Source organism: Amphiprion ocellaris, chromosome 6, assembly GCF_022539595.1.
Source record: "Amphiprion ocellaris isolate individual 3 ecotype Okinawa chromosome 6, ASM2253959v1, whole genome shotgun sequence".
Lineage (NCBI taxonomy): Eukaryota > Metazoa > Chordata > Actinopteri > Pomacentridae > Amphiprion > Amphiprion ocellaris.
In genome coordinates, this window is record NC_072771.1 from 33711241 (window position 1) to 33738100 (window position 26860).

General features: G+C 39.4%; 1 long non-coding RNA gene across 1 annotated transcript in view; it reads right to left on the bottom strand.

Moving 5' to 3' along the window:
• LOC118471447 (uncharacterized) overlaps window positions 1–23701 on the bottom strand; it is a 129825-nt gene extending 106124 nt beyond the window's left edge. The window contains exon 1 of the long non-coding RNA XR_008601988.1: window positions 23593–23701. This is a non-coding gene — a long non-coding RNA (uncharacterized LOC118471447). The remainder of the gene's footprint in view (window positions 1–23592) is intronic.
• Window positions 23702–26860: the final 3159 nt, after the last annotated feature.

Sequence of the window (26860 nt, forward strand, 5' to 3'; positions counted from 1 at the left end):
TCACAAAGGCAAACACAAGCATGACTAATCACAGAGCACAGTCTCTTCTCGTCGTTTTCCACACATTCAGAGACACATTCATCTTACCAAACTGTTTCAATGTGAAACAACAAAACACTTCTTTTCTTTATCCCAATCCAGAAAGTAATGAGCAACCATAACATATTAGTTGGATTTAGAAATGGATTATTTTTTTTCACGATAAATAATTAGTTGCTATGGCTATGCTGAAGGGAAAATATGATGTTGCTGCATTGGAATGTCTCCGCAGTGTCCTGCCAAATCTGAGCTGGAAACACTTAGTAGGGAACCTGTGTGTACGAGGAACTGCTAATAATTTGCTTTAGGGAACCCACATCTGGTCGGACGGCTGAGGCAGAGGTTAAGAGTGTCGAAAATGGGCCACTGCTCGCTGCCAGTTGCAGGCTGAGAATAGGGCCTAATGTTAAACAAAAATCTTAACTACAGGAAATAGGCCTGTTATCATAATATAACCATTTGCCTTGGCTGGCTACCAGACTAAAATTGTTCCTTGTTTACTATTTTTGAGTAGGGCCAAAAGTTTATGGACAGACAAATCACAAATCCTTCGCAGAGCTCAGTGCAGTTCCCCGAGCTGTTTATTTTTAGTATCATGGCCAAAAAGTAAAGCAAATAGACGGAACAAGTGTGAAAAAAAGGCAAGTTTGTTTACACAGCTATCAGCTTTGTTTGAGGGCTTAGAGGATAATCCAAAGAGTTCCACCCTCGGAGCTACTGAACGCTGAGCGTACGAGCGATCCAACGCTTTCTTACAACATCTGCTTTTGGAAACAGAAGCAAACACAGAAAAAAAAAAGTGTTTAAAAAGTTACAACCTGGCTGGAACAGAAGCAAAAACCAATTAAACAACGAGAGGAAAGTGATGTTTTCTTCAGCCTGCAGAGGATGTTTCTGTCATTTTGGGGAAGTTATGAGCAGAAGTCTTGAAGTCGATAAAGTCCAGAGGGAGGAAAGGAGGGAGAGGGGAAGAACAGATGACAGAGAGGAGAGATGAGTGGGAAGTTTTTTTGGCAATGCATTTGTATTTTAGCGTCATGGATGAAAGTTTGTGTGAGTTTTGGCCTCGAGGATCTCACCTGTGTTCAAAAAGCACTGCTGAGCTTGCTGACGAAGCACAAACTTCCAATTCTGGATGCATTAAACTAACTCAAACTGACAGCGTTGCACATTTTGACCTGATGTGAAAATGGCTTCTCAAATCCCCTCTGAAAGACCCTTTTCAGGAGAAAAACGGCACTGAAGCAGCTCACTGGTGACCAGGAACAAAACTCAAGTCAGAGCACTTTCTTGGCAGAGCCTCCTGCCCGACGCTGATGGAATCAGTGTTTTGGTTCCTGAGTCAGGGTGTAGTTTTCCATCAGAAATAGGGTAAACCACATCCATATGAATTGCTGCATATCTGAGGTTATTAAAACAGGGGCTTAGTGGCCTATGCTGGCACGCTGATCCTCCGTTCTGTGGATGATAAAGTTTTAGGACCCCGGGACAGCGCGGCACCTTTGTTACTGCAGCAGGCCCACTGAGAGAGGCCTAAAGTCAAAAGAACAGAGCAGCTGGGACCACTTAAAACCAAAGCTAGCATGTTAAGGTTTTCCAAAAACAAAGTAAAGGTGTTTTCACTTCTGTCACTAATATATCAACTTTTTTCGCAGTGTATGCTTCACCAAGGTTGCTCTGCGCGTTTCCTGCCAAAGGAACGTTTTTTTTTTTTTTTTCAAGTTCCTCAAATTTTAAGGGTGGGGCGGGACTACTAAGAAATACAGTGTAACATTACAGGATTATCAACCTATGAGAAAGCCTCATAGCCACAAAAAGGCTCAAATTGCTCCTTAGTTACCTTTTTTGTAAAACCGGATGTGAAACTTCTTGGTTTTTATTCTTCATCATTTCAAAGATAAAAACATATGTAGCTAATTTTAATTAAGAAACAGCACAATCTTCCTCCTCCAAACCCAAAGTTACATTAATTAGCAATGGAATACACATTAATAAATATAAATTCAGTGCAATCAGAGGTTTTGCTGCCACAAGGAATCTTGTTCTGGCTGCTGATTAGCTGTTTGTGGTGGCTATATCTAATAATGGGAGCAATCTTCAGAGAGATATCTCTGTGTAGTTGGCATTATTTAGTAATTTTACTGACTTTACTTGACCTACTGTTGCATTAGGTTTAACCTTGTCACAATTAAATAGTTAAATGGATCAAACCATCTAAAAACTGTTCTCACACAAGAAATGAAAGGAACTATAGTTCAGTTTGATCCCTGCAGGTTCAGCTGATGGCTGGTCCATATATTAATGCAGTGGCGCTTTCACGCCTGCAATTTTGGTTCAGATCAAACTGAAAAGTCTGAAAGTCTGGATCAAAGGAGTTGCAGTAGGCAAGAAAGGACCTTTTTACTCTCATTTTGGGAATTTTATGCACTACAAAAGACAGCCAAACTCCAGTTGTGTGATTTTAACATATTTGCTAAATTAGTAATGAGAACTCAATAGGAAAGCAACATAAATCTCGACATGAAAAGAACCCAAAAAAAGTAAAAGTGAGTATTGCATGCAGTGTTTAGTCATACTATCAATTACACCAACACGCTCTGCAGACAACTCCAGAAGGATATAATTAATGTCTCAGACCAACAAAAAACAGATGTAATTCTGTTCATAAAGAGGCCACCATGCAGCCTCTACTCATGTATTACTAAGAAACTATTTGCTTCAGGCACTGCTACATGCATATTTCTTTTAACAAGGCTCAGGATAGTCTCATATTTAAGCAGTAACAAAGAGTGGAGAAAGCTCGACCAGCAAAGAATAAAGGTGACAATGCTTAGACAGCACAAATAGAGGAGGAAAGTCAAAACGTCACTTCTAGGAAAGATTTGATTCATGTAATTTTGCTGCATCTGAAGCCTTTGCATTTCTTCAGAATAACAAATGTCCATGACAGACATCAGGAGAAGTAATGGGCAGCGCAAACCTTTGACATATGTGTAAAGTCATTCAAAAGCCAGACAGCCAAGTCATTCATTTGAACACCATTTAAAAGCTCTCTTTGTGAAAACAGAAAAACCAACAAGTGAAAACACAGCATGCATGTAATGGGGGGGGGGGGGTTTCTAAATATTAAGCTTTGATATTTTTTTCTGCTCCCAGATGCTCTTATGTGAAAAGATGTTTGGGTTTTGGACTGTTGGTTGAACAAACCAAGCAAGTTGAAGAGTTCAAACTGGATTTAATAAATGAATTTGGGCATAGTTTCTAGACTAATCAAGAAAGAATTAATCAGGAATAAAAAATAAGCTTTAGTTGCAGTCCAATGTGCAGTAGTGCTAAAAAGACAACATTAGACACATTTCCCAAGTTTATCACAGTATTAGAACTATTTTCTGTTTGTATGACTTTGCTCTGCAAATACACATCAGCTACATGTAATTAATTAGCTGCTATAGACCCCTTAATGTGCCAATTGTCAAATTTTTGAATCATTTAATCAGATTTCTCATCTTTACGAGATTACTTTTGGCTCTCTGAACACAACACTGCTGCTACAAGTGTAAAAAAACCCAGCTTTGCTTCTCCCAAACAGAAAAACGACTAATAACATCTGCATCCGAGTGTGAGCCAGCTTTCCAGCTTTTTGTTTTTGGTCACTCTGACTAACATGATGACTCACGTTTTAATAGGGAAAATCAACAGGCCTTTGAGGTTTACAGTATTTTTTAATGTGGAATGACGCTTAAAGTCATGAGTTATGGTAACAAATCCTCATGTATGAGGTTGTTACATGCAAACAGAGGGTTTTATGAGGGCAAATAAAGAAAACAGCACCATTATGGAATAGATTTGTTAACTTTGCTTGATTCTCAACGTTGCTTTTTTAATGTTTTGTTGTTCCAGTGTCCCAACCTCTTTGGTTCCTGCTTTTTCTTGATATTTTAATGCAATAAAAGCATGTTTTACTTTAAAACTGGTTCCACTATAATTAGTTTCCTGGGTGGGACAGGTAAAAATCCATGTGAGACAAACCAGTGAGTAGGTTTTTGTCTGCAGGCCTGTCTTCAACATCTGAGGGAACCTAAAGCAGAGGGCTGTACCCAAATCTACAGACTCTTGTCGGAGTTCATTTCCCCCCAAACCTCCTCCTCTCAATGAATTCCAGATGTTTTACAGACGAAAGTGAATTTTAATGGGTGGAGGGGTGCAGGCAGTTCTGGGGAGCTGTGCTTTTTTGTACAGTATGTACAATGCATGTATGTTGCCTACCTAAAAAAGCAGCATAGGCCCCTTTACATGTGGCAGGAATCCAAGGTCGTGCTGAGACATTCTATCCTTCATCTCTTGAACAAGTAGTGAAACTCAGCTAAATAACTTACATCTACCATAATTGCAAATGCAAAATACACAGTTTACGCAGCCAAAACCAAAAAGCAAGTCCACACAAAGTATATGACTGCAAATTCAGTTACAGCAACACCCAGTGCAGAAACTATTCCAACCCTAACAAAGTCCTGACTTCGTGGACAATTCTGTGAACCCTCAAATTCAAATAGTAGGTCAGGCAAACAAGCAAAGGAGGTGTTTCAGATCTAGTCACTGTGTGTGGTCCACCTCGCTGGAATAACCTGAGGTAATGACTGGAAGAAATACACTGCTCTCCATTTTTAATAAATATCAAATCCTTCTTGCCTGAGGGCCAGATGAAAAGAGGCCTCGACGTAGAGATCCTCTTGGCTCGGAATAAAGTGGCATCCCCCATGCAAGATTCTCAGACAAGAGGAATCAGAAGAAAAATGCATGAAATGTAATTATTGTCCCTGCAGTCTCTAGAAGAAGAGCACAGCGCCTGAAAACAGCTGAACTGAATGTGCACACTTGCAAACACTGCATACCTTTAAAGACTCACACTTCTGCTTCATAGCTACTTGCGGTTTGCTATTTCTTTCAAATATGAAGGAGGCCGATTAGAGAAATTAGCGTTCCACCATGAACTTCTCTGACCCCTCATCAAACCCATTAAGGCATCCCTCAAATTGCTCCGAGCACCGCCATCCTCAAACAGCTTCAACTCGGAGCTGCAAATCATGGTTTCGCGCTCGCCGCTCTTTTGCCTGACTCACTCCCAAACAGGACTTGAAGACGCATTGTTTGCTTTCCTTCCTGGTAGCGGCACACGTTGGCTACCGTGCATGACATTGGCAGCAGATGTGGCGGGGCCCAGAAAAATAAACTGGCCGACGACGACGCTGTCCGCAGAAGCTAAATATTGACTTAGCGACCTGTAATCAGATTCACACACATGACAGAATGGAAATAAACAGCAACATTTGCCCGTGTCGCCTCTGCCGACCCTCCCACCACAACACAGGAACCCCAGCTCGCAGGGAAAACCAGCCGGATGGGGCTCTGGGTTCAGCTCGATCTGGTAATGAGAACTTGCCTGTGACGCCAAGGGGTGGGAATAAGAAAGTGGGAGATATATTATGATGTGTAATTACTCCTATGACAGTCCCAGCTCTAAAATCAAGCTTTGTGAAAGCTTTGGTGTGGACTCCCTTTACACTCATCTCAGAATAGAATTCAAGCAAAGAATTTCAAGCAAAAACGACTGACTTTTGAAGATGAACTGACAGCGTGTGAAATTAAACTGCGCCATTATGCAACAACACGAGTGAAAACATTTTGGTAGCAAAATTCTGTGAGGTTCAGAGCCCAGCATGCTGTATTTGACAGGAACAAATGTAGCCTGTTTAGGAGATAACCTTTTTCCACATCTGTTTATAAGATCAATGTTAATCCAAGCATCTGTTTATCTGCCTGAGTCACAGCACTGGCTCATCTTCTACAGAGAGAGAAAACATTAAGCCTGCATTCTCTGAGCTCTATAAATTAAGGCTCCAAATATAAGGCCTTCATGTGGTTGGAATCTGGAGATTAAACAATGGTCGTAAATCAGGCACATCTGGGGTGCAATAAATCTGTCGTTGTATCTTTGGGTTCATCTCGGCTACGAGTCCCGTTTACCAGGATTTGAAGGGCTCACGGTGCCGATAGAGGGATCACTTTGGGATGGCGGATTATCTCCCGCAGTTGTATTGTTCATCCATGAAAATCACTTTTTGCTATGGATCAGCATGTACTTGGAATCAAATTGTCCATGAATTTCATTAGTTAGATACTTACATTTAGTTCCAAGGATTATTTTTGGCTCTCGACAAGAGTTTTGCTTTTCACTCATCTGCAAAAAGGCACATGACTGAGTCTGCGGTGACTCATACATCTTTATAGTTGGAACTGAAAACATGGAGCGAGCTACACCTTGTGTGTTATAAAGCAGAATTACATCCCAACATTGTCCTGACTCTGAATTATGAGGGCTCCTGCATGACCCACTCATCACATCCAATCAGCTGTGCATGAAAACCACGCTCTTCTGTATCTTTAAACATGCAACACAAGGATGTTTGTGCCTTATATAAGACACCAGTCATTCCTCTGGACACACACAGCCCCTCCCTTCCTCATGTGTTGAAATATGGCAACCAGTCTTTCATTATTATAAAGTGTTTTCATGTCCTGTTCAGAAAACTGTTGAATGTGTTATTGTATCATTATGTTGCTGGAAAAAATAGCAAACCTTTGATCAAGCTGTAGTCTCATCTATATTGGAGTTGCACACATAATTATTATTTCTCTCCACGTCTCACTGAGTTATTTGCAGCAGATGTTTGGGAATTGATTCTGTATTAAATATCATAACATCTGCTGTTCATCCGCCCTTTATTTGTTTTGTTTTCTATGAATTGAACACACACAAAATGAATGTTCAAAAGCTTTTTATCGCTTGCCAGTTGACCAAACTAATGAGGGATATGAAAGTTTTCTGCTGAGCCGTATGTTTTGGAGCACTAAAGCCTTCGACCACATGCTTTTATAGCCTGAAAATGTATATTATATATATATAGAACAACCAAAAGAGGACAAATTGATGTTGAAGTCAACAAAATCTATCTTTTTTTTCCCCATTCTGTGCGGACATGAACTGAACTAAACACAATGAAGGTTCTATTTTTGTGATGGTGCAGTGACCAGTGTATGCCGCACGCTGTCCAGGAAAACAATGAATGAATGCTGTTTATCTGGTTTACTACACACAGTAGGTTGTAAAAAATAACAACGCAAACACAATGTCGACATAGATATAAAAATACAGCACATGCTTCTCTTTCCCATACACTCTAATCGCAGGTTTTGAACCAAATCCAGGTAAGATGGCTATCATATGGTTCCATTTGTGTGTGGGAATGTGTTTTGACATTTCCTCTCTATTGTTAAGATCTAAATGAAATACCCAAATGTTGCCTTTTATTTCAGTAGGAGGCTGTAATTGTCGGATGCCTGGATAAACTGTCAGCTTAGACCAATTTCTTCTGCAGCCATCTGGACCGTTCGCGATTTGGCCCATTAGTCCCCCTTCAATGCCTGCACATTTTTGGCCTCACTACACAGGAGAGGAGATAGCGGCTCGGATGACGCCAAAGGTAATCACAGGAACTTGAACGAGCCCCCGCCATTGGAGCAGACTGATAAGTTGGACAAAACGCACGCTGGAGGTTGAGGAGGAGGTTTTGTTCCAGGCCCGGCTAATTGCTCCTGATTGGTGGGAAGACTGGTGGATCGCTGGCTAATCAAGATGGCAGCAAATTGATCAAACCCTGGCCTGTCCTTTGAGCGAGGGTCTGTTCCCAGCAAGTTAAATGACTCCATCATGGAAAAAAAAAAATCAACAATCAGGAAAGAAACCCCAATGCTCCATGAGAAATGGGTGCCCAGTTTATATACATGCATCTTTGTGGTCTGGCGCTCATTCTCAAGTCTGATAAACTATACCATAATTAGTTTATTGCGTCTTAAATTGTGTGCTGGAAGACTACTGTCAACAACATAAACACATATTTGCAACATCTAGTATTTACCTGCCAGTCCTTGAGCAGGGAAGGTTGAGAAATAGTTTCCACTGAAATCAGCACTAAGTAATAAAATATAAAGAATTAATGTCAGTAAGTATACAGCTGAACAATCAGGCTCTTAAGGTAAAAGCACACTTCTGTTTGTAATATTGTACTCAATTTAAGTGCGTAAATAGAAGAAGACATACAATACAATGTATGGCTCCACATTATTCACGCAACAAGAAATATCTACATATAACAAAAAACAAGAAAAAAAAGTTTAGCGATTAGATAGATAGATAGATAGATAGATAGATAGATAGATAGATAGATAGATAGATAGATAGATAGATAGATAGATAGATAGATAGATAGATAGATAGATAGATAGATAGATAGATAGATAGATAGATAGATAGATTTGCATTATTTGCCTAAATGAAAATCTTTGATAATCTTGATGCTGTGCTTCACCCATAACAAGTGACAAATCAATACACAAAAGACAATCTAAACTAGAATATTTCATCACAGATGTGCTCCTTCAGCCAAGAATGAACCTTCTATCTAACAAGACCACCAGCAGTGGTCTATAAACCCTGAGGAAAAATGAACGGGGAGATCCGTTATGTCATCCTCAGTTGTGCAATTTGAAGTGTGCAAAACATCTGATCAGTTATGAAAACTGCATTCATGTGTCAAACTTTCCCTTACACAGTTACTTCATTCCTCCTCGATGCCATTAGGTGACCTACTGTAACTCTGGAAGATGCTAAATGTCTGCGTTATGCGTGGCAGCTCGTCCTGCTGAGGCGTCACCAGCAGCAGAGCGCGCAAAGGCAGCTGCAGGAAAGCAGAGGTGAGCTGCAGAAGTCATAAATCCTCGTCGGCTCACATGCTGTTTGCTTAAGGACACTTCTTCAAAGAGAAGCTGTTTAGCTTGTCCAGCTGTTGAAAGCATGTGCTGTCAGTGTGGCACTCTTGTATGCTTTTGAACTCTTCTAATGATGATGAATGGGATGATGAAGCACTGAACTCGTACAGTATTTCTATCAGTTCCTGGAACAGATGTGATCCCCAGAAAATTAGCCAGGAGAAAGTCATATGCATCTTTTCTACATTTTCCATCTCATCTAATTCATTTCCTATGGAGCTTTGCTCACATGAAACTCCTCACTTGCCTCTGGCACAGAGAATAATTTGGAGGAGACAATGTTTACTGCAGCAGACTGCAAACGTAGCAGAGGATCCCCAGAACTTTCAAATACAATATTCATCATCATTCCCAGATCATTTATATGCATAGAAACCCAGAGTTTTTCAGATTAATTTATGCATGTTCTCACACTTTTACAGGTTCAGATACAGCACTTGTGTCTAGGAAATTGGAGGGAAGGAATGAGATATGAGCAAACAGGAGAATCTACAAAGCTCTCGAAAAGGCTCAAGAAGACACCAAAAGATACCTTGTCATTTACATTTTTAAAAAAATTAAACCTGCACTAAATTACTGTTCACGATATGATACTTGAAAATACACATAAAATATGTTATGAAGACACAGCTACTGACATAAGCAACTGGGAAACCAATGCCAAGGACAAGCTAACTGTCATCCAAGAGAGAAAAAACTACTTTCAAAGCCAATAGAAATACAAGAAAAGACAAGACAGGCTGCAACAACCAAAGCCCAAACTGACATCCAGAGCTACCTGTCCTGAATGCAGAGGAACTATCATGATCAAGTCAAGATTGCGTTATAAATCACTTTAAATAGATCACAGAACAAAGACTTTCATCCTTGACCTGTTTCCACTGTGCTATAGAAATATTGATTAGAGCAGCAGCAACCACATAAACAATGTAAGCTTAAAAAACTCCTGCCAGACATGTACAAATTTGTATAAATTATCTCGTTCTGAATAATAATGTGTTACTGATGTGGCATTTCTATTGAAAATACTGTTTTAAATGACATCTGTGCCTCCATCCTCTTTGAAGAAACCAGGATCTATGAATATGCACAACAAACTAAATTTAACTAGCTACAAGATGTGTCCTGCACACTATGTTCTCTGTTTATACAGTGTGACGAGCTTTCAGTTTCTACAATATTGTTATTTACTTTGAGTTTCCTGTTGGACAAGATGCTTCTGACATTCTTCTAGTGTGAATATACAGCTTTCTGCGAGTGAAGGTCAAGCAATCAGGAGAAGTAAGAAAGAAACATGTTTTTATGTGAAAGACGATTTTAACTCTGAAAAATACAAAGGTTCTACTATAATTCTTGGCTACTTGAACATCTTACTGTGAGTTCAAGTGATTTCTGTTCCTGGCTTACGGATGAGAGAAGTGATGACAGTGCAGTGACTCTGAAAATTACATTTAGATTTCACCAACAGATGGAAGTTTCAACCACTCTTGTCTTTTACAAGAGTCTTCCAGCTTTTTGTCTACAACTGTAGTGATTTTTTTTTTGTGGATTTCGCTGTTCGGTTTCACAATGCAGCCACACAAGTTCTGACCAAGTAGATTCAATAACGCATCCAACTGAGATTTGCCTCGGATGAATTTAAATCCACCCTATTTCCATTTGGGAAGGGCTGTCAGAGATACAATCACGTCAGAGACTGGGGGACAACAAACTGTTGTTTATTCTTTAGCTTTTCTCCAAGGCACTAAGAAAATGCCAACAAGGTTTCCATTGTGAAAGAACAGACGTCCTTTGTGCACCCTGCCATGGTGCTCTGTGTTTCCATAGCCCTGTGCTCTCCACCCTCTGAATCATATAATATTCCCGAATTACAATGACATGTGCAGGGTAGAGTTTCTCCTCTCTCAGACGTTTCTGTCAGAGTGTCTTAAAGTTTTGTCTTGGCCAGGAAACCTGAGCTCCGCTCCACAGGCAAAGCTCAACACACTGACTGAAGACAATGCCTTTCTGGTTTGAAGAGGTTTTGAGTAAAAGGCAAGAGAAAGTTAAAGTCTGATGGAAGACGAATAGTTCAATTTCAGTTTTATACTTTGATTCCAATAGTATCCAACTAAATAAACAAGAGTAAGAGTCTCCATCCAGCAGATCATTGGAGTTATACTGTTGGGAGAGCAGTGCTTTGAGTTAAATGCTATTGTAATACTGACATGCTTATGTTTCGCAGCTACAATGCTCACCATCTTTAGCATTTTAACATGCTAATGTTTACTAATAAGCACTAAACACAAAATACAGCTTCTGCTGATTGCTTTTGTAGGTATTCAATTATATTTTTAATAAGGTATAGAAACAAAAATGGTCTAATGATGTTCCCACATGAAACATTTGGGTATATAAATTGTTGCTGTGTATCCTGAAGGGGTGAGCGACCAATTAACTAGCTTCCAGATAAAATAGTTCACTTTATTCAGACCACAAACCATCAATGTCATGGTGGTACAAGAGGTTAACCAAGGAGAAGGCCAAATTTGGTAGGATTTATCATATGGGAGTCATAAATGTCAAATTTGATAAGACAAGATGAGCCATTTTTAACCCCATAGTCAGGAAATCTGCAGTGTTACAGCAGCAAAGATAGTGCAAACATTTAAGGAATGTAGTACTCAAATAAAAATAAACCAAAATATACGTAAGTACTGGTTCTAAAAATGACATTATTGCACATATCAGTGGTACTACACAGATTTTTTGATGAAGAGAAATACTGATAGAGTATTATTATGGCACGCATTGTACATTTTACGACAACTCCTTCAAGATATTTCAGTTTCCCCGGAAGTATCTGTTGCCACCCCTACACCAATGCCAGTAGCATGGCTAAAAATGAGAAAAAGAAGGAGTTTATACAATCTATAAACTGCTACAACTCTGTATATTTTGGAAATTGCGTGTGCACATGGAAAAATATGTGCTTCTGGGTTTGACCTGCCCACAAATCCTACACATTAATAGTTTGGCGGAAACGGTGTCCATTGCAATTTCCTCTCCTCCTTTCACTCTCTCCCTTCTTCATTCCGCCTGCAGCTCTGCCTTCATTCCTTCCTCTGCTCGTCTCTTATTGGCTGTCAGAGACATGTCTGTGGTTCTGTGGGATCCTCCCATGTAAACAGGCATGTTTTACCACCAGCCGACTGCCAAAACCCCTCAATTTGTCACTTCCCCAAGTCAGTTAGTGTTTTGCGGCTTGCAAGGTGCTAGCAAAGGTACTTAAAGGGGAAACCTCAGGGAAAGTGAGGCCAGAGATGGGAGAGATGTGGTCGATGGTTTGCGCTGCTGTTGTAGGTGTGCTGAAAGTGCAAACCGCCAGACTGCCTCCAACAGAAACCAACACAGCCTTCATCTGTTTACACTTCAGACTTTGTTTTAGCTTGACAGATGGTGCTTCTTAGGTCGTCATATTACTCGCAGTGCAGCTAAACTGTGGAACGGATGGTCACTGGCAGCCTCTGCACATCCACAACTTGGCATCTGTGTGGTCGGAGCCACAAACCCACCATTCATTAGCAGCACATGGCCGTGGAAGGTTTATATGCAGAGAGATTTTTCATTGATCAAGAAAAAAAGAGTCTGTACATCATATTATCAACTGATCAAGAAAAGAAACTGTAATTTGCAGCCATAGTCATGGCATCTTACAACTTTTTCACACAGAATCAAATTTACACGACTGACCGAGTTCACTATCATGTTATTATAGTGAACATTATATTCACTGATGGTCTCAGCTGTTTGCAGTTGTTACAGCTTGTCAGACAGCCTATTGTTGCATCTTCATAATCTGGTGAGGGTATATTGGTACTTAAGGTTTTACATGTACAAGAGATAGACAAAGATTAAACCAGTAAAGCTAAGCTTAAATTTATTTGATCAAATTAGTCTTATTTGTATTTTAATATTGCTCAAAAAGCTTTTTAGATGAGAACATACTGTACAGTGGCACGCAGAAGCATGTGAACATTTAAGCCATACTTAAAATGTATGAGTTTCACTGCACTGGATAATAAAGTATCGGTGGATGAAATAATCTTTTGAAGATACTGAAAGCGTCTTACTAGTTAAATAGACCAAACACGCTTGTAGGCCCCTGCATGTGCACGTGTTACTTTACTAAATAATGTGAAAAACATGGAAAATAATGTTGACTTTAATCAAGATTACTAACAGTCTATGCACCATCTGGATGTATTTTGTGACCAATGGATATGGTTTGATAACACCTTTTCAAAGCTGATATCCAGTCCACATATCAAGTCCAAATCTTTTCAAATCCCCAATTGAATCTTGATTTTACTTTTCAGCTTTGTTAGCATTGGACTTCACTCATTTATTCATCATCCTGACCAGGAACAACATCCAAAATTGGAACGCCATCCCTAACTGTACAAAAAAAAGCAAAACATACAGAAAGTATTCAAAACCGAACACAGTCCAAACTGACTTTAACTACATATGAACCATTGACTCATAAGCTGTGTAGAAGTTGGTACGGTCCTCTGACAAAGTAGCCAGCGTACTTATGATTCTATCCAGTTGCTGTTGGGACCGAGACAGATGGATGCACTTGTTGTTAAGGGGATCAAATCTGCAATCATCAGAACAGACTCTCCAGCCAACAGGCCTCTCTGCCAGCTTTTGAAATGCAGGGTACCTTCCTCATGTCACGATATATCGCCGCATATTGAGAGATTTCAGCAGTCACTGGACAGTTTAGCGACTCTAGTGTCGGCGGTTTTGCGGGTATCGGTTCAGCGAGGGTACAGAACTCTTCAAGAAAACTTTCAGATGGGATTTTTTTTTTTTTTTTGTCAAAGACATACAGTTGCCTTTGTCGTCTGTGCACACAAGCAGATGTGCACAGCCGCCCCCACACATCACACACACACTCGCCTACGCACTTCTCCTATTACTTGTCTGTTGTCTTTCCACCGCTCATGTTCGCCAGATGCACCAGGAAACAGATGAGAGTGACAAAGACAGAAAGAGAAAGAGAGACAGATTTTTTTCAACCCTCTAAGGAGTTCAGTAAAATAATAAGGGGGAACAGAGAGACGTGAGAGGGGAGAGAGGGATGGATAGAGATGTGTCTGATGATTCACGCCTGCAAGGTGAAGGAAAGCGGCAGAGAGGTCAAGGGGAGGGAAGTAGGGGAGGAAGAAAAAGAAGAGAGGGAGTGAAAACCTCATTTGGCCGAGCAGAAGAGAACACATGCATGCCTCCTGGTGATATCTGTGTTAGACATGAGACCAGCCTGAACAGGTTCCTTCACTTTCCCTCTCCTTCCCCCTGATCTCTTCTCTCACCGTTTTCCCTTTTGCCTTTTTAGGCTTTTAATTGTTGCAGCCAACAAGCCTTACTGTTTTTAGAACAGAAGGTCTTGTTTTATATGTTAAAATGTCAGTAATTTTTTTTAATCAGAATTAGACCTGAAACAATTATTGAACCAAGGAAGGATTGAGCAAGGTATTTTTCAAGGCTGATACCGATTATTTGCAATCAAGAAAGGCCGATAACCAATATTTTGAGCCGGTAAACATTTGATGTAATGTTTTAACAGCACGTGATAGCAGAAAACCTGTCATTCATAATGAGGTTTGCTCATTAATAATAACTGAATTTATAAAATAGAAATAGGAGTGATTAATTTAGGACACTCTGTTCTGTTTATGCGAGATTGACTGAGATTGATCAGTTTGGATCCTGCAATTACATCTGCTGTTCTATTTTCTTAATCTTTTCACTGTTCTATCACTTATTTCCCATTAAGGCCCATATCTTAAAGCATTATTAATTATTATTATTAATTATCCAGACTCTGTTTCAGGGTAATTTGTAGCTGCCTTCTAACTTGCTGGCCGCTAGCATAGCCTTAGCCACAGTGAGAGAAGCTAATTTCCTGGTTTGTGGCGACGGCTTGTGTTCTTTGTTCGGTTTTTGCAGTCTCTGCTTGAGAGACATTTCTGAGACTGCACAGTAACAGACAGAAAGCTAAGGCTGCATCAGAACTGAAGTAGCACATTTAATTTATCAATAACTGGTCAATAAAAAACACAGATACCCATAAATGGAAAAATGCCAGATATCAGCCACGATAATTGGCCAGGTCAAGAATACTTGATGCTTTCTTAGCCACCTATATTAATCAAATATATCTGGTTTGCACTTTTGGTCAAGCATTTAAAGATGTCACCTTGGATTTCCGGAAATGTAACACCATTTTTTCATCCATTTGATTCAATTCAACTCAATTTTATCTATATTGTGCCAATTCAGAGTAGGATATCCACTAACTGCAAGGTTGGCGGGATCGATTCCCGGCCCTTCCACATGCCGAAGTGTCCTTGGGCCAGACACTGAAACCGATCACAGGCGAGCGCATTGCATGGCACCTCTCCCACCACTGGTGTGTGAATGGGAAAATATTGTAACACGTTTTAAGTATCACTGAGGTAGAAAAGTGCTATAGAAGTGCAAACCATTTATATGCCATCTCAAGGTATATTACATAACAAAGTAAAGATTTAACAAAATTTATCAAGAGAACCCAACAAACCCAAAGTTTTCTTCGGAGTCCCTTTGAGCCAACACTTGGCAACAGTGGGAAAGATTAAAAAAAACCCTAAAACAATCAATAGTCAGCTCAGATTAACTGATAACAAGAATTGTGGTTAATATAGCTCATTGTTTCAGCAGATTTTGCCCCAAAATACTTGAATTTTTCACCCATACTGCCCACACACTAAACTTTTTCTTTCTTCATGTGTCTGTCCGTTTCATAACTTCCACAGAGCTTTTTTCACGGGGCACGAGGTCAAACCAGAACACAGAAAAGCCCAGGAGCCTCCTGCAGATATCTGGAGAATGCCGAACATGGCCGACAAATGAAGACGCAGCTGCGCTCGTCTGAGAGCTCCCCGTCTCTGAGGAACGTGGAGTTCTGAGAGCGCTCACACACGACCGTGTTTGCTTAGTCTCTGACACGGAAAGACAACCAACACGAGAGATGGGAAAAGAGGCAGAGAAAAAGAGGACTGGGGAAGAAAAGGAGGGAGGAGAGTGGGTGGGCGAAAGACTGATGGAAAAGATCAAAAGATAGATTCCATAAAGACTAATTAATGATTAATACCAGGAAGAACGCTGCTTTTAATGGAATGTGAAATCAGGCCCCACAACACACAACCAGCCTGGATTGAGTTCACAACAAGTGGAAACCAGACTGTCACAGTGATACATCCCTTTAGAGGGATATTAGCAGAAAAACAAACATTAGCTGCTTTTAGTTAATTACAATCTGTGGCCACAAGGGTGTTTGGGCTTTTTCTGATAACTGCAAACAGGTTAATGTGTTTCTTCAAGAAAAGAAATCACATTATTATGCATTTAGCAAATGAAAACAGCTTCCAAAATTCTAAGTTATGTTTTTTAAACCAACTATAAAGCAACTGTTTCCTTCAGCAAAATATTTCCCCCCACAAACTTTCCTGAGTGTGTGAAAAGGTGACAAAAGATTCAGCTCAGCTTCTCAAATTAGGCAAAAACTCATCCATGTTCTACAAGTAAAACTTTGTTCAGCAGCCAATCAGACTTTCATGAGATGTCAAACTTCATGCTGCAGACTTTTTCAGTTATTACTTTCTGTTCTTCCAACTGTTGTGAGTCACTTGGAGACAAAATGGTACCAAAAAAAAAAACCTCTGCTCACCTTCCCACATTTTATTATGTATTTTATTTTGTTCCGCAACAAGAATCCAAATTTGATTTCTGCCTGAGAACTGTAAAATTCAAGCAGCACACAGTGTACTTTATTTTATTTTGGTAGACTTTTCCCAGAGTTACCAAAAGTGGTTTATTTTTTTCTTTTGAACGGGCAGCTCTTAAATCTGCAATAACAAGCTGAAACAAAATAAGTTTGACAATGCACAGGAGATGTTAACAATGATGTTACCTCTCAAATAGGGCTGCAACTAACTGGAGTTTTTGGATTTTAAGTAATAAGTCATTTGTATGGTTCATAAAATGTCACAAAAGAGCAAAAATACGCTTTACATGTTCCCACAGTCCAGCAAAGCATCTCCAAAATGTCTTGTTTCGTTAGGCCGGCAGTCCAAAACTCAAATATATTTAGTTTTTTATCATATATCACAAAGAAAAGCAGTAAATTTGCAAATTTGAGAGATAAATATTTGTTTAAAGGAGCACTAAAATCAGATCAATTTGAAGTTTCTAAACTATAATTTTTGAAGCTCTATTGGCCAAATAAGTTGATTTTGATATTGTAAAGGACACAAATTGAAACTGTAGCTTCTTGGAAAGTATTAGAAGATAAACACGTGCCTTAGAAGATAAGCATACAGCAAAGGTTGCATCGTTTGTACTGGCCCACACACACATAAACCAAACTTCACCCAAAAGGTGTCAGTTGCAGCTCCTTGGTGGCCCGCTGATGTCACAACTAAACCACCCACCACTAACCCACTAACTCACCCACACACAGTTGAGACAGCTGGCAAAGCCAAACCTGTACTAGTGAAGGTAACAAGTTCATGTAAAGACAGAGAATCTCTTTGAAGTCGTGTCACTTGGTCAGTGAGCCAACACTTCTGTGAGCTGAGGAAGATTTACGGCCTCTCCGGCTCACCTCTGCTTCTCCACAGCTGCTTTAACGCTAATATCTTCCGATGCCAAGACAGAGGAGGAACTGACAAAGGCTCACAGAAAATCCCACGTTTTCACTCGAAGGTCCACTTGTAAGTTTAGTGTGTGGACTCTTTCTGCAAAAATTAAATAAAAGTGCTAATTCAAGCTGTGCCTGGACATAAAAACATCTTCTTTTTATCTAATATGGGTGCAGTTTGAATATAAAATCTAAATTTAATCTGACCAACTGACAACCTTTCACTATGACAACCTCTGGTCCAGTGATAGAAGAAAAACTGAGATTTAGTTTCAGGATCTGGAATCCATCAACCAGTGAACTGGCGCCCCCTACTGGTCCACTGTACTCTTTATTGGCTGCAAGAAAGGTGTTAAGAAGTGAGATTTTTGATGCTTTTGTTGTTGAACTGGATGGTACAAAGCACAACCCAGAGAAAACTAAATAATATGTACTTTGATAATTAGAAAAGCAACTAAATATATTGTTTTCATTGTTTTCTTGGTGTAGAATGGACCTTGAGTGGTGATTTCACATGACAGTAAGATTGGTCCACATGAAGTAAAAGTAATGAGTCTGTGTTAACTTTTTTGACAGACATCTGTGCATATCTTTCTATTTTTGGCCCTTTGACAAACAAAAAACCTATTACACTTAAGTAAATGAAACTCCAGTTAATTTTTTGGTGTTGTCCCACTTCTTACCATTCTTATTTTAACACTACTGATTTTCCATTGGCACCACCTCAGACCACTTTGAAGGTGGCAAGAATCCCTCTATACAGAGTTTTTAGTGTTTTCTATCTCAAGCTTTTCTCACATGTGATACATTTTTTCTTTTATATAATAGTGCGACCAGTTCCAGATACTGGGCTGCTGGCTGAGTGATTATTTGAAACTCTATTAGAATAAATGTTTGTCATTTTTCCTCAGTGTACAGACATTTATTTTTGCAACATGGGTAAATGGTGGTCAGTAGGGATTTCATAGAGAGACAAATGGAAATAAATACTATATAATATGTGTGCATACATGCTTCTCACTACTTAAGTTATTCAAGTAATTAATTACTCAACTGACAGAAAAATAATTGCCCACTGTTTGGCATTCTCAGGTTCAAATTAAACAATTTGGTGCTTTTCCTACACTTCTGTGATATATTCATTAAATATCATTTGGTTTTGGACTGTTACTGGGGGAAAAAAGCAACATGCATATGAACTTGAGCTCTAAGAAATACTGATGAACAGTTTGTATATGTTGCTGTTTTCTAAATTATTTAAAATGCCTGGCAAATTGTAACTGACATCACTTTTATTAGTGATTTTTCTCAATTAATCAATTATTCCTTTGATATGTAATGTTCAATGACTTCCTAAAGCCCAAGGTGATGTCTTTAAATGTCCCTTTTTTCCTCTCAGTAGCAGTCCAAAAACTCAAAGACAACCACTTGACTGTAGTAAAGGACTACGGAAAACATCAAATATTCACTACAGAGAATTTTGGGCGCTTTTCTTTTCTAAGTCTGCATGTACGCAATACAACAAGACACCTACAGTGACATGATGCACATTAGCATCTCCGGAAACAAATGTTTTGCTTTTCTCAAAATGTGCTGACAGCAGAACACTGAACCACACACCCACAAATACACTGAAACATCCAGACAGTTGCATTCTTTTACAGCTGGCTGATTAATGCTCCTCTCCCGCTGCTTCCCTCTCTGCAGCATCACCACCTACCCAGGTTTTAAGGCCTTTTAGAGTTCCACTATTATTTCTATGGGGGAAAAAAAGAAGAGTCTCACCGCATTCAGTCTAAATTATTGGAACAATTGAGCTGCACTTACAGGCCATTAATTATGTTGGAGCTCCGGCAGCCGGGATGAAACTAGAGCACCTGACCCGTCTGCTGCAGCCAGGAGGGAAACGGTTTCAGCCCAAAAGAAGTCAAGCTATTATTACACAACTTTAAGCTTCTTCTTGGCTCTCCAGCAGTGGAATAACTGCATATCTACTGTGATCACAACAACAGTGGCTTTCTTTATTCTAAAAAGTAATCTTCTCAACTATCACAATGCCATTTCACCTTGAATCAATCAATTCCCACTCTTGCATCTCACCCAGAAGTTTCCATTAAGCGCCTTGGCTATCGTCTTCCACTACAGTTTATTTATTTTCAGAGCTCTTAAATGATTATACTGAGGTCATGGGAATATTGTAAGGGAAATATTTCCTTGGCTATTGTGCTGCTTTAATTCTTTCCCTGTTAGATCACTTGAAGCCTGCAAAGGAGACTGAAAAACAAAGACTGTGTGCAAACTTCTGTTAGCATTTTCAAGAGCATTGCATCAATAAAAAATGACAGTCGGTATATGCAGAAAAACACACATATATATGTATCCTTTGTTAAACCACACTATGCAAGTTATTCGGTTGCTGAATGATTATTCAGTTGATGCTAATTTCAAAGCTTAATTTTGACTGGAGCACAATTTTCTCAACAGGTGAGTTACATATTGCAATTGTTTGAAGGAAACCTTTTGCTTTTATAGTCTGAATACAGCTGAATATAGTTCCAGATACAACCAACAGTCTATGATCAATGGTTGTAAGCCTCTGAGTCACCAAACCTCCAGCCAGAATCCACAGCACACCTGTTGCTGCAGATTCATGTGGTTTCCAGACATTAATGCAACATTTGCCACAAAAAAACAAAAAAAATCCCACATCCTGTCAAAATGAGGGCTCACTTTAATAAAAAAAAAACATACATAACTTCTTAGACAAAAATGCAAACAAACAAAGCCCAAGCAAAAACTGGGGTCTCCAAATTGCTATGTTTGTAACCATGAAATTACAAGGTAACTTTACAGTTTATACAGCTATAAAAACATAATTATGCACTGCGGGTTTATGAATACTGCGGCTTTCAAATTTAGGTCCCTTCCAAAAGCTAAATACCTTTCTGTTAATTTGTTCCCCTTTTCCCAGGCCTTTGATTCGGCCACTGCGGTGAGATAAACGTTTATAAATCACAGGGGTTAGTGGCAGAGACACTTTCTGCGAGCGCACAAGCGTGTCGGGTCAGAACGAATATGGTTTAGATTTGGACTCCATGCCAACGCTCCAGCCAATGCTAATCGCTCGGAAAAGCTTGTGAAAACCATGATGGATTTCGCAGACATGGTTTTTGATCTTTGGGGTTTCGTCACAAATCCATTTAAGCTTTTATGTAATTTGGTTAAATATACAGAATCCTTTTTATCTTTTTATGTGTCCACTTTGGACCCTCTTAGACTCGTAGGAAAGAATGATACAGAAGGGAAATTCCCACTGAAGTAGACTTCTTTTATGAAACTCAAAACTCTGCAGTGTGAGTGCAAGTGTGTGTCTTTGCGTGTAAATATGACAAAGAATAAGAAGGGTGATGCTGATTGACAGAAGGTAAAGCCAAGCGATGTCTGAGGAGTTTAGCACTCTGGTGTTTTGCTTTAAGGAGCTCTGCTGGCACTAGTATGAGAGAAAAGCTCGGCTTCCAGTCCTGACCAACGTCCAAACCAATTTCCAGTGTTGAAGAGGAAAAATGAATGATTCGCTACAAAACTAAAATGTCAGCCAGACAATACGGGCAGCGACAAACGCTGCTGAGCCTAATGAGAAACACAACAGAGAGACTGATGTCGTTAATGACATCAAAGAGTCGGGTTTTTCTGACCGGTGATGATTCTAAAGTATTTGGAGTTTGATCCAACAATTCATAGAACTCTCTCATTACAGTCACATCCTCCCTGTAAAATGCACCAAAATATCTGAAAATCAAAGACATTTCAGTTAGAGAATATGGCATCGAAGTGTGAGAAAAGTGAAACTACAAAAAGTATGACTACTGACTTACCAAGACTTAGTTCAACTAGATATTATTAACATTTAATTGATTTGATTTAGCTTATCTTTTAGGAAACTGTCAAGGGATGAGCATGAATTGCTTTTACAGCATTACAGTGCTGAAAGGAAACAATCACAAGCAGCTGCACCAGATTTAAAAAAGCAAACACTTATGGAACACGGTAAATAAATATTACAGAGGTAAACTTTTAACAAGAGCAATGAAGAAAATATTAATTTCAAAAACCATCTAAGTAAAAGCCAAATGAATAATAAGCCCCGAGTAAAGCCATTCAGTGAAAGTGGGTTTAAGATGAGATTTAAAAGCTGCACTTCATACGCAATTAATTACCGCTTTAACTTTTGTCATTTAAAGTGAAGCACTATTATCCTTTCAAGCTACACAGCAAAACAAAACCATCAATTGGTCTGTTAACAAGTAGATTATTCATCTAAAAATATACTTTAAATGCTGCACAGTGCTTTGTGTAATCATAAAAGGCAAAAAAAAAAAAACTAATGAGACTAATATAAGAATAATGTGACATTTAGGTTTGAATGTTTGCCTGAAATGTGAAAAAGGAGATAAAGGATGGCAACATGGAACCATAACTGGATTAAAGGACTTCAGAGGAACATACAACTTTTCTATTTTCTCAGGCAGAACAGAGAAAATATGGTTCAAATCAAATTGATTTGAACCATATTTTCTCTCTCTCTTTTCTCTCTCTCTCTCATGCTCAAATTGAGCATGAAAATTCTAATCAGCTGTAACCATAAAGCACAAAGCAATATCTTTTGTTCTATGGTTGGGTCAAACTAATTCCCCTAGTCTGGACATTTTTTATAAGAGGAAAGACTTTAAATTTCTAATAATATACAACAAAGGAGTCTATCGTTGTCAGCAGTTGTTGACAAGACCACATCACAAAACTATGGATGATTTCACATATATTATGTCTGCATGAAGGTGGATGTGCGGCAAAGAAATTGTCAAATTGTCGAAGATTATTATTCAGTCAGGTATGCAACTTTATATCAAGGACAAATGTAAAAATATACTGGATATGGAAACAATGTCAGTTAAGTGGCATTTGTAACAAAAAGAAATGAATATATTCATTTTGCATGCATGATTATATCAAATTTAGAGGAATTGTCCAATGTAGTAAAAGATCTGTTGTCACGAAACTTCCCCTGCAGTTTTACTCTGTGTTTAGCTGCTTTTCTACAATTCTTTATCAGCAAATCTAAATATGAAATTCAGTTGTCACAAAAACTTTATGGCAATATGGAAAACTATATGAATGCAGGCCTTGGTTACACTGTAAACACCTCTGTAAATGAACATCACCCAGACAGCTGGGTGGAAGATGGTTTTAAAAGTAGACAGAAAATGTAACTTCCAACTTAGTGGAATTAATGTTAAATCACAGGTAACATCATCTAATTGAATCTTGTCACAATGCAAACAGCAGACGAGCACTACAACATGAATATACACAGATGAATGCAAAACCAGCATAAAAGACTGCAGTTTGGATGCATTTTGTGAAGGGAAGCAAAGCAAGCAGAGAAATAAACCATTTGTTTTGAGCTGAACTCTTTCTAAAATGCTCAGTTGAATATATATTATGGATGAACTGTGCTTGTTCAGTGAGTTCCCAGGACCAACTGTTTTACAAAAACCATTATATTATATCACCATCTGCTGCAGACACAAGTCAAGACAGTGGACAGAAGGAAAAACAACAACTTGGTAGGTAATATGCAACAAAAACAAACTCCAACACCCATCTATCAGTCTGTAAAACAACAACATGGCAGCATCACAACACAGATGCCAAACAGCTCACAAAGGAGCGAATTAACAAGAACTACATATGAAAACATGCACGATTCAGCCGCAGCAAAACGCAGGAATTAGCAGCAAACACAGGCGAAGAAAAGCACCACGATCAAATCTGCACAAAGCATTAAACAGGCCGCAGCGTTCAAGTGACTCAACAGCGCCAACAAGCCCTAACATGGACTCAGTTTCTATATTCCACACAGAAAAGCTGATTCTTACCTTGGAGACAGTGGCGTGCACACACATTTTGTGGGGCAGGTGCTCAGTGGAAAAAAAGGGCACTTTGTGTAGAACCACTGGCTGCCTTAATGTAACAGTGTGAGGTCTGAAAAAATAAAAAAATCAGGAACACATTTTCTGTAACGGCATTTAAATTAACATCTTAATAATAACACACAAAGGGTCAATAAAACATTGTACCGTAACAATTGGTAAATTAAAAGAGATTGACAACAAGGCAGAAAGCTACTTTTTCTGTTTGTCATTTAGCAAATAAGTCACAGCAAGTTGCCTCTACCTAATGTAGGCTGATAATAAACCTACACAAACTAAATATTCAGTTGTAGTATACTGATCATATGCTGTACCAGTTCACCAAATAACATTGGTTGTGAGGTCATCGTTGTCACGTTATGTTGATTAACTGATTATTATTATGGGTAGTCCAGCTTGTTAAGCAGGCAGGCAGTTGGTTAATTTAGGCACGGTTGTTTAGCGCTGCATGAGACAGGCTACTACACAACAGAGACAAACAAATGCGCCGTGCGGCAACTGAGGCTGATGAACACTGGATTCACTTCCGTATTACCTGGTCGGTGGCTGCAGTCTGTATGAGCTGTGCAGCTGCTGCCACGTGCGTGTCCGTTCACGAGATGGGGCGGGGCGAGTCGCGGCACGGTGCGTGTGTGTGTGTGTGTGTGTGTGTGTGCGTGCGTGCGCGTGCGTGCGTGCGTGCGTGTGTGTGTGTGTGTGTGTGTGCGTGCGTGCGTGTGTGCGTGTGTGTGCGTGTGTGTGTGTGTGTGTGTGGGGAGAGTGCGACCAAGCTGGTGCGTCCACAAGCGAACCAAGAAATGTGGTGCAAATGCGTCATTTCTCCATAAAGCCTTCAATATTCGACATAATCGGACTTTTTGAAATGCTGCTTGATTACTGACGCTATTTTTTATTTCACAATAAAGTCTAAACAAGTGTAATGTTGCTGCAGAAGCGCGTAAAAATGTGCAGAGGAAATGGAAAATAAGTCAGGACACCTTGCACAGGTGACAAGGTGCGTTAGATATGTTGTTGAATGAAGGGAGTCTGTCATGTGAGTGTTGCATCGCAATCACAGACTGTATATAAAGATGGACGTAGTACCTGGCTCCAAAAATCAAGCCTACCCAGAAGTGTCAAAAACTTGCAATATCACACCGTCCGCCAGAGGCTGGCTCCAAAACATCTGGCTCCATAGACCCCAATTCATCACGGGAAAAACTAAAATTTGATAGACTGCTTTTTTACGGCTCAGGATTTTTTTTCGTTAACTGTTATGGTCAAAACGAGAGATCAAGTAGCCGACCTTAAAATAAATGAATACTGAATTTTATATAGAGCGTTAAAGTTTTGCGGGGCCAGGAGGCGGGGCTACTCGATTGACAGTCTGGTCTGGAATGATTGACAGGTCCTATGGAGGAGGCAGCCCAGATGCTCATTCACTGTAAACTCTGAGGTCCGTTTCACGAAGCAGGTTCAACAAACTCTGTGTAACCCTGAACTCTGAGTTGATCTACTCTGAAATAGGAAACTCTGAGTGTTCGGTTTCACAACGGCTGATTCGAGTTGGTTAAATCAACTCGGAGTAGTTTCACCCGGAGTTAAGCGCGTGCACCACAACTCTGAAAAGCCAGTATCAATGGAGCGCCGATTCAACGAGTCACCATGGCAACGGGGAAGCGGAGGACTACACCATTTGAACTGGAAATCTTAATGCGTTTATATAGCGAGTTTGAGCACGTTTTTAGAAAGAAGTGCAACACCTGCAGCTGCAAAAGAGAGGGAGACGGTGTGGGAGAACATTGCTGCCCGGGTCAATGCGTAAGTTTAAATCACAATATCTGCTGAGTCTGAAGTTAAACTGGAGAAAACAGTAAATCTACTCTATAACGGTTAACGTTGTTTAATGACTGATTCACATGTTGTAGTACGTATTCCTGCAGTGTAAACTAGAAAAATAAACTCCCAGAATATGTCCAAAGTAATGATGAACATTACAGTTATTACATTAAATTACAGCACAGAGAAGCTGGATAATAAAATCCTCTCCTCTAAAGCTAAAGTGACTACAGGCCTTTCTGTCTTTCAGTGCTTGGAAAACTATATATAAAAGAGGAAATCTTTCTAGGGATACTTTAAAATGAACCTCTGCTGTTGATGCTGATACTATGACATCTGTCTTCATCTCAGGTGTCTCATGTTCACTGTGAGGATCTTCTAAGTGAAGCCACTAGAAGGAAAACCTCGTCTGGATGTGAAGAAAGAGACTGAATGGACGACATCCTCAGTGAACCACTTTCTGTTTAGCTTTCACTTACAGAAGGACAGACCAACTCTCAGCAGTTTATTATTCTCTGTTCTTAGTATTCACAGGTTCTATTTATCACCTTTAACTGCATCTCTGCTGTTGGAGCAGAAATACAATCTAAAAAGTCCATGTTATGTACAGCAGATATGCAGCATTAAAGCATCAACACATTGAGGTCAAGAGCTTCATTATTACCCTTACTGCACATTTAAAAACTGCACTGTTTAATTATTGTGAACTGTAAACATGTGTAAACACATGAAATAAATGGATGAAATAAATAATGTGTTGCTGACAGTGAACTGTAAATCCTGAACAGTCACAAGACAAGTTGTATTCTGAGAGAGAAGCTGAATCTGCAGCATTATTGTTATTACTGGAAGGATGAGGAGGACATCAGTGCTGCTCTTCCTCACAGTGATGAAGGAGAGAAGACTCTTTAGACAACCACAGCTCGATGTTCATGTTCTCTGTAGCTCTCAGTCCATCAGACTAGATGTTCCCAATGATCCAGACCAAGGCTGGAAGGAAAAGACACTAACAGTGAGGAAACGATCCACAAGGTTCTTTCATTCCAACTGCAGAAACATTAAATATCTGAGTGAACACAGCAGAGTATGAATGGAACACAATAGAGTGCTATATTTTGTCCTATTTTTTAACCTTATGGTTGTTTTCCTGGTTGAGGCCAAAGACCATTTTACTGCCTTAGATGGACAATAAAGTTTATTGTATTTTATTCTTATGTATCATTAGCATTAACATGAGCTCCACAGTTATCTCACCATACACTGTTGTAGAGAAAAAAACTGAAGCAAAGAACAGAGATATTATCTCAGAACTGAACTGTGAGATTAACATTCATCAGTAACAGTTCTGTGGAGGAACATAAACGTAGATTTATTTATATCTGCTGATCATTAACGA